Genomic DNA, 8,172 nt, shown 5'->3' with positions numbered 1-8,172 from the left:
CAATACATATCAGAAAACGTTCTTCTCTTTATCAAACACCAAGTCAATATTATAAAGTTAGTTTTGAATTTATTCATGTAAGGAACACAGGGTTTAAACATTGATTATGTGTTCTCATATTACATCCACTTGCACTTGTTACAAATTATTTTAGACTCATCCAGCCATTGCGCTGCAAAGGTCAGTCCTCGGTCTTACAAAGAGTTAACTGTTGATCCAATCAATCGTAACTCTATGGAAATCCATAAGGGATCGAAAGCTTAGGCCCCTTTTGACTTTCTAATTTACTCCATTGGCTCTCTTTTATTAGATAAGCAGCTTTAGCAGCTTCTTTCTGCCATTGTAATCCATTAGTGTCATAATTTGTTTCTATAGGAAATTGGCACAATGTTCTTTGAAATTCAATTCATTTTTCATTCTTCAAAATAATACAAATAATAAACAAAGAGAAGCACAGTGAATTTAAAAAAAAACCATGAATAGTTGGAAAATATTTTGAACAAACAAGGATAATACATGTTCACATTACTGGCCATCCATAGTTGCGAAACTTGCGATTGATCGGATCAATCATAACTCTTTGTAAGACGGGACCCAGCATTGTTAGGATATGATGCAACAATCGATTTTGCTGGGGATGGATTGATACAAATTCCCGTCCCCTGGTTACAAAATGCTTTGGTCCGATCACCATCATCAGTCAGTTTCCACTTTTCAGACACTTGGGCCGCCATGTAGTACTGCTCTGAAGTTATCCTCTTGATATCATACTCACATTCTCAGGTAAGAGTACCTCATTAGAGTACTGTTTGATTCTATGAAGCATGACATGTTTATAGTTAGTTGCAAGTTCCAGATAAACACCTTGATAAGACTAGTTATTGGCTATCTTGCGTTCTGCGGCTAATGAAGGTAGTGGGCAACCAATTTCCAGGAAAATGTTCATGAATATGGGGCTAGGATCATGTGCTCATAGACTTTCGTAGCCAGCCCAAATGCTTACGTTTGCAAACTGATTTTAGTTCAGGTGCGTGCTGATGCATGCCTTTACACGTTTCTCAACACCTGGACAAGTTAGTCATATCTTTATCCACCAACCACGGAGTTAGTTCCAATCTTACTAAACCCGTTTCTCGAAAGGCTTCCTAACTAAAATACCTTGATATCGATATTATCGGTAAAAAGAGCAGACGAGACGTAGCCTTAGTCACAAAATAGCATAATTTTCGAAAAGAAAAATTATAACAAAGTTGCAAATATTGTGATGAATTGGGAATTTCATCTTTTAAGAATAATAGCACAGGTATATTATGCACCATACATACTTAGACCATGAAGACTTGAGCATTCAATTGCTGAGAAAATGGAATTATGAATATTTGATCTCGTGACTAAAAAATCACATGTGGACGTTGAGATGGGTACCCCCGGGATATCCAATTTTAATAGGTTACGAAAGTAAAACCATAACGGTTTTTGTTGTAAAATGAGGATAATTATACGGTATTTTACGATTCCAAACATCATCAAAATATAGTTTAACAATTTTCTTTTAAATCTTAGATACTGAAACTTACTATTTGACAAATTCTATGCATAAATTAGAGATAGAATTTATCAAAATGTTAATAGGGGTCTGAAAACGACAAATACGAGTCAATTTATGGATGGCCTGACGTGGTAGAATCTTTATCAAATAAATGATTTTACTATTTCAAAATGAATGGTTTTGTGGAGTATTACCAACAGTTTTTGTAGATTCTTTGAATCTTTGTATTACCATGATCAAAGAATGCATTATCCAACTTGTTTTTTGATGTAATTTCAACATCTTTGATTGATTACGTAAGATTATAATTTTCACATTTCTAGGCACTTTTGCATGTCATAGTCTACCCACGTGATGCCACTACGTCATTAAGAAAGAAGTTGTGACAGGTTCGGAGGTGTCATAAATATTTAGTGAGGTTGTTGTACCCGATCTTGGTAAAGAGGGCTTCGTGAAACGGTTAGCGGACAAGTAGCTCACTATTTCCGATTTAGTCAAGAAGTTAGACTTATGACGGTGTTGAGAAACGGGCCCCAGACCTTGATCTGCCAAGAAGGGTGAAAAAGACACCCCAGGAGGGTTCGTTGGTTGCCAAAGATTTAAGAGCGAAGAGTTGCAATTTCAGTTGCTTTGTAATCTGATCTTCAAAAAGCAAAATTTAAGAAGTATAGTAATTCTTCTTCATACTGTAAAAATTTGAAGCAGTAAAGTAAAATAAAAGAAGATATAAGGGTCAGAGGCAGCGGGACGTCGGGCTTATACAATGAAAGTGGAGGGGCACCTATTGTTTGGCAGACAAAAAGTGCCCCTCCACTTTCTTTGTCCGAGCCTGATGATCCGCTGCCTTTTAGGGTTCATTTCACACCATTTTTTGTGAACTTGGAAATTTCACCGAGATTGCAGAACTCATGATTGAGTGAACCCTGACCTTCAAACCTTGTTTTCTCGTTATTTGACGCTCTGATTGAATTTCTTCTACACTCAAATCTAGTACTTATGTTGGTTATTGTTAATCACTTCTTGTAGGTCAGTATCATTTTTAAAGCTTTTTCAAGCTCAAGTGGTTTAGGGTTGGCTGGTCCAGAGTGGCACTGGAATGTGAAAGTGGATTAAAGAATGTTAGGTGGTACCATTCTATGTATGGTGAAGTTCATTTGATATGTAATTTACATTTCATGAAGGATGACTGTATTTATATCAACTTCAGATTTTTTTTTTTTTCAAGAAGATGGATTGATATTGTAAATATACAAATTAATTATGTACATTTAATCTTCTGAGTATTTATTACGTGGTGTACTATGTTATGTCAAGCAAGTTTGGAATGGTCGTTAGTGGATAGGGAGTTCTTGCTCTAGCAATGCACAACTGATCCAAAAAAATGTCTGTCAAATGACAAAGAACAGCTGGGAGGTCTTTGTTGAAAATTGGTGAACCGGAACATCAGTTTCGTCCTAAGTTTCGGAGCCCCCCAAAAATAAACAAAAAACAGCATACGAATGTCTCTGCCTGAAAATAGCAATCTCTTTATTCAAATAAACCACTACAACATGTGAATTCACATTTTAATATCATAAATATCGGTGCAAATTCGAGGAATTAATAAATCTCTTTCCAGCCAAAATATACAGATAGACATCAGTGAAAGTGCTATAAAAATTTAGTTATCAATTTTCCATACACATACATGAATTCCGTACTATACATTCTACATCTACATTTACAATACACACACAGTATTCCCTTTTCTCAAAACAAATGCCATATATTCAATGAAAAAAAATAAAATATAAATCCATCTAAATTACAATTTGAAGTTCTATTTACAAATATGTAACCATTATTCCTGCATATAAAGAATGACTTAATACATGTATTAAGGGGAAAAACAATGGAAATTCTATGAATACATTAATGTTGAGCAATAATAGTTAGCATTTTGAGGCTTGGTGCAATCAGCCTTAGCATCACCAATTAACTGACGGCACCATACCAGATGAGCTGGTCGTTGGGATGAAAATTACGCAATATACTACACGTTTTGTGTGGATGTGAATATTCATGAGGCGTACTTGACCCCGCCCTGCATTGGGAATTGTCAATGTAAGCTGAAGTATTTGGGAGCAAATCCAGAAATCTCTGACAAAAAAATGAGGTGGAAACGGGATTGGGAGGGGGTGATAAATGGGACACATGTCTAGGGATCTTTTTAATGAAAAGAGGTCTATGTCCGAGGATCTTTCGTGAAAAAGCCACCCTTCCCGGCAGCATATTCCCGTTTACCCAGAATAGATTGAGACTTTCCGCCTTTTCACACGGTAAAAAATCCTAGCTTTAATGATAATTCCAAGGGTAATGACGAATTTTCATCACGTGTGAAACCAAACTAGAATCACAAACGATAATCACAATCATGAAATTCAAATTCTACAGTTGTACTCCGGAAGTGAATTCTAATAAAATTACGGTACAAATTTTTGGTGTGAAAGGTCCAATGATTCTAAAGACGAATTGCAATCAAAGTTACCATGATGATTCAAAGATTCATGTGTGAAATGGCCCTTACTGACTTATTGAATACATCAGTGAAATTGTTTACCAATATTCTGAGAAAAATTGTGTCTTTTATGGAATCTATATCACATGACATATGAGGGAGCTGCTCCTTTTGCGACATCATAAAAATTGAAACCTACGTGTAGAAAATCCAAACACTCCATTATTCTTTGATGGGTTTTCATCAAACCTTAATGGCCCGAATTCACAAAGGTGATTTTGAAAACCCACAGTTGAATCCATGGTTTAGGCAGATTTCCTGTATAAATTATTAACTTAGCGCGTATCGGGTGCACTTTCCAATGCTAATGCGTGCTTTTGTCACAGTGCGCCAAATTGACGCCTGTTACCTTAGTAAGATACGTTATTTTATTCATGAGTCTACTGTTTGAAGAGTGGACTCATGAATAAAATAGCGTGGATAACCATGGCAACAGGCGTCGATTTGGCGCACTGTAACAGAAGAGCACACCAGCACTGGACATTTTTTTAATATACGCAGTAAATGAGCGTAATTTATACAGAAAATCTGCACAATCCATGGACTCAATCGTGGGTTTTCGAAACCACCTTTGTGAATTCGGGCCAATGTGTTTCTATGATAAAAACAAACCCGCTGACACACTATTGTCTCAGAATTTTCTTTTGTTTTAAGGTTTCGATCTCATGGGTTCTTCTTGAATACAGACAGTTAAAGGAGAATGAAACCATTGGAACAAGATAGCTTGTGTGAAAACAGAAAAATAAAAGAATAATAACAAAAAAAGTTTGAGAAAAAGCGGACAAATAATGAGAAAGTTATGAGCATTTGAATATTGCGATCACTAATGCTATGGAGATAGCAAATTGGCAATGCGACAAAGATGTGTGATGTCACTTGTGAACAACTCTCCCATTACTTTAGTATATATTTCACTTGAATTGCCTCTTTTATCACATCTATCCATAGATCATAATGTTCTTTCTACATGAGGGCATGTAATACATATTTTTTAAGAATACATCATGGATAAAGAGTTTGTATCATCATAAGAAAAAGCAAAAAGAGACATTTTGAGGGTATTTTATAGTCCACCAAAGGGAAAGTTGTTCATCAGTGACACCACACATCCTTGTTGCACTGCCAATGGAAGGATCTCCATAGCATTAGTGATTGCAATATTCAAATGCTCATAACTTTCTCATTATTTGTCCGATTTTTCTCAAACTTTCTTTATTCTTATTCTTTGATTTTTCTGTTTCCACACAAGCCTATTTGTTCCAAAGGTTTCATTCCCCTTTAACATACAGAGCATACTGTATATGTAGGAATAAATATATATATATAAAGTAACAATACTACTTCTACTCTTAAAAAGAACAATACCATGAGTTTGGTTTAGATAAATATTGACCTCAGTATAAAAATATATCATTTTCTTGCAGAAGTGCAGATTTATATAACTCTGGGTACATAGCTAAACTTCATACTAACATACATGTATATACTGACACAACATTTCGCAGTAAATACAAAATCTATCACACATACATGTATTTGCTGAAAAATTTCTACAACTATAAAAATGGGATGTACATTTCACCAGATTGAATTAGAAACCCCGAACTTGATGAATATTCTCTCATGAATTAATCAACAAAACTAGAGATAATCTGTTTAGTGTTTGAACACTGACAAATCATTTCTTTTGCACCAAGTATTAGCTACCCTAACTTCTAATGTAGCCTTTCAGGATTTCTTTTCAAAGTGAAATTACAATATTGAAATTTCATTAGATTCACTATTTCATAGATTAAAAAAAAGAGATTCAGATACTAATCAAAATTCTGTTTGTGTTTTGTTGACCAATTCAATACAAATTAAGCTTTCTATGTACTGTATTTGAATACTATTTGCTTTAATTGTGACCTTCTTCAAACTTCTTTATTTGTTGTCCAAAATATTAAATTTGGTTCCCCCATTTCAACTCAAACGAATTTATATATTTTACACATACATTTAAGTTTTTTTTTATATCATTCTAAACATACACACATACATGTACTATCAATTGATACATCAGTTACATGTGAACTACGATGCAAAAAATGTGTAAGGCACAATGAGCTATTTAGGGCATTATACAGAAAGTTTCACTTTGGTTAAAAAATCCTCAAACTCGGACAAGAAAGAAACTTTATTCCCATACAGAGTTGTGTAGAACAATTCAGAAGGGGAAAAAAATCATATCTAAACAAGAACATGGAATATTTATATCAAAATGTGATAGACTTTCCTCTAATAGAATGGGCAGTTTTAGAAAAGTGCAATAAATACTAACCATGACAGCATTTACAAAATATAGACCTATATATACAGAGGTACAGCATCAATTTATGTAGTCTAGTTTGAAATATCTAAATTTTACAGCAGGAATCCCTCCCGTAATAAATATGGTTCACAGTGGTAGACATACTAAAATGGAACGGATAACACTGTTCATTTCTATTGCATCTGAATACATGAATATTGAATAGAATCTGTTTCAGTCTGTTTCAGCAGGCTATCTTACACCCGGATCTCACAAATAGAAGAGATCTATACAAAAACCTATCGCTACGTCGTATTTGTACGTTCAGCCTATGTCTATGGTGAAAACGATTATTTCATTTATCTACTGCAATGCATGTATCTAAAAATAGATATAGACTATACATGGAAAATAAATATATTTCTTGTAATGTAAGGGGGCTTTCACAATTGCTCTTGCGATACAAAAATCTTTTGCTACATCATATCTGTAGGTTCAGCCTATGTCTATGGTGAAAACGATTATTTCATTTAGCTACTGCAATGCATGTATCTAAAAACAGATATAGACTATACATGGGAAGTAAATATGCTTCTTACATGTATAATGTAAAGGGCTTTCACAATCGCTCTTGCGATTGTTTGGTCACGATATATGTTGCACATAATCACAACAGTTGGAAGCAGTATTAGCACCACCAGTTGTGAATGGGGCTTTACCAGGCATCCATACACAAATCCTATCGGTTAAATAATAGGCTGCTTTTACATATGATACATAGATCATTACTTGCAATCAAGCAGGCTATCTACAAAACCAAGCATACAATGTATCCAAAGTTGTATTAAAAAAGTCACAGTTCGCGTGTGGTATGTAGGACCGCATTGGTCAGATTATATATATCTAGGAGATGCCGGGAGATGCGTAGTAATTAATGGAATTATGGGTTGAATACCATGAGCGCATCGGCATAAGTTAAAGTCATACTTAACTATTTGTGAAACAATCTACAGTTCAGCCTACAATAATGCCAGCATTTTGAACATGTAACTTGGGACTTAAAGCACAACTTAAAGTCATACTTAAAAATAAACCACAATTCAGCCTTTAACTATAATCTCAAATACTCTGTGGATAAAATATTATATTAAACTAATGTATTAATTCTTGGTTATTCAATAATGGTGTATAAACAATATTAACAATATTCTAGATTGTTCTGGCATGTGCAATTAGAGTTAAACCTCATACCCATAATAAGTGTCCCAATTACCAGCCATCGTACAAAAAATATTAACAATTACAAAACAAAACTTCACAATACTCAATATCCCTATTACATGTGTTTCTGTTTAAAATGCATGAATATCCAAGTTAAAGCACCATTACAAATGTTGGAGCAGCATCTTTAGGAACAGTGGATTTGCATTAACCAGTACTTAAATCAAAAAAGGAAATCCATTTTGGTTCTGTACATTTCAAGTCATGTAAAAAATTAATTAATTGAATTTTTCTTTATGAAACAGAATTCACCTTTTTGCTGTGTACATTTCTATGACAGAACATAATTTCCATTTTAGATCGGGTTTGGAATGAAATTTACATGTTTTCAGATACCGAAAACGCCATTTTTTTAAAATGGAAACTCACCGTCCCTACTTTGAATGAGCAAGATTCCTACTAAAAAAAAATGCCAAACAGATGTTTATGAAGGTACCGAAATGAATGGGAGCCACATATACCAAACTCACCGTCCCTACTTTGAAAGAGCAAGAT

The sequence above is a fragment of the Lytechinus variegatus genome, chromosome 13, assembly GCF_018143015.1.
Source record: "Lytechinus variegatus isolate NC3 chromosome 13, Lvar_3.0, whole genome shotgun sequence".
NCBI classification, from domain to species: Eukaryota; Metazoa; Echinodermata; class Echinoidea; order Temnopleuroida; family Toxopneustidae; genus Lytechinus; species Lytechinus variegatus.
Note: the sequence above shows the minus strand (reverse complement) of the source record.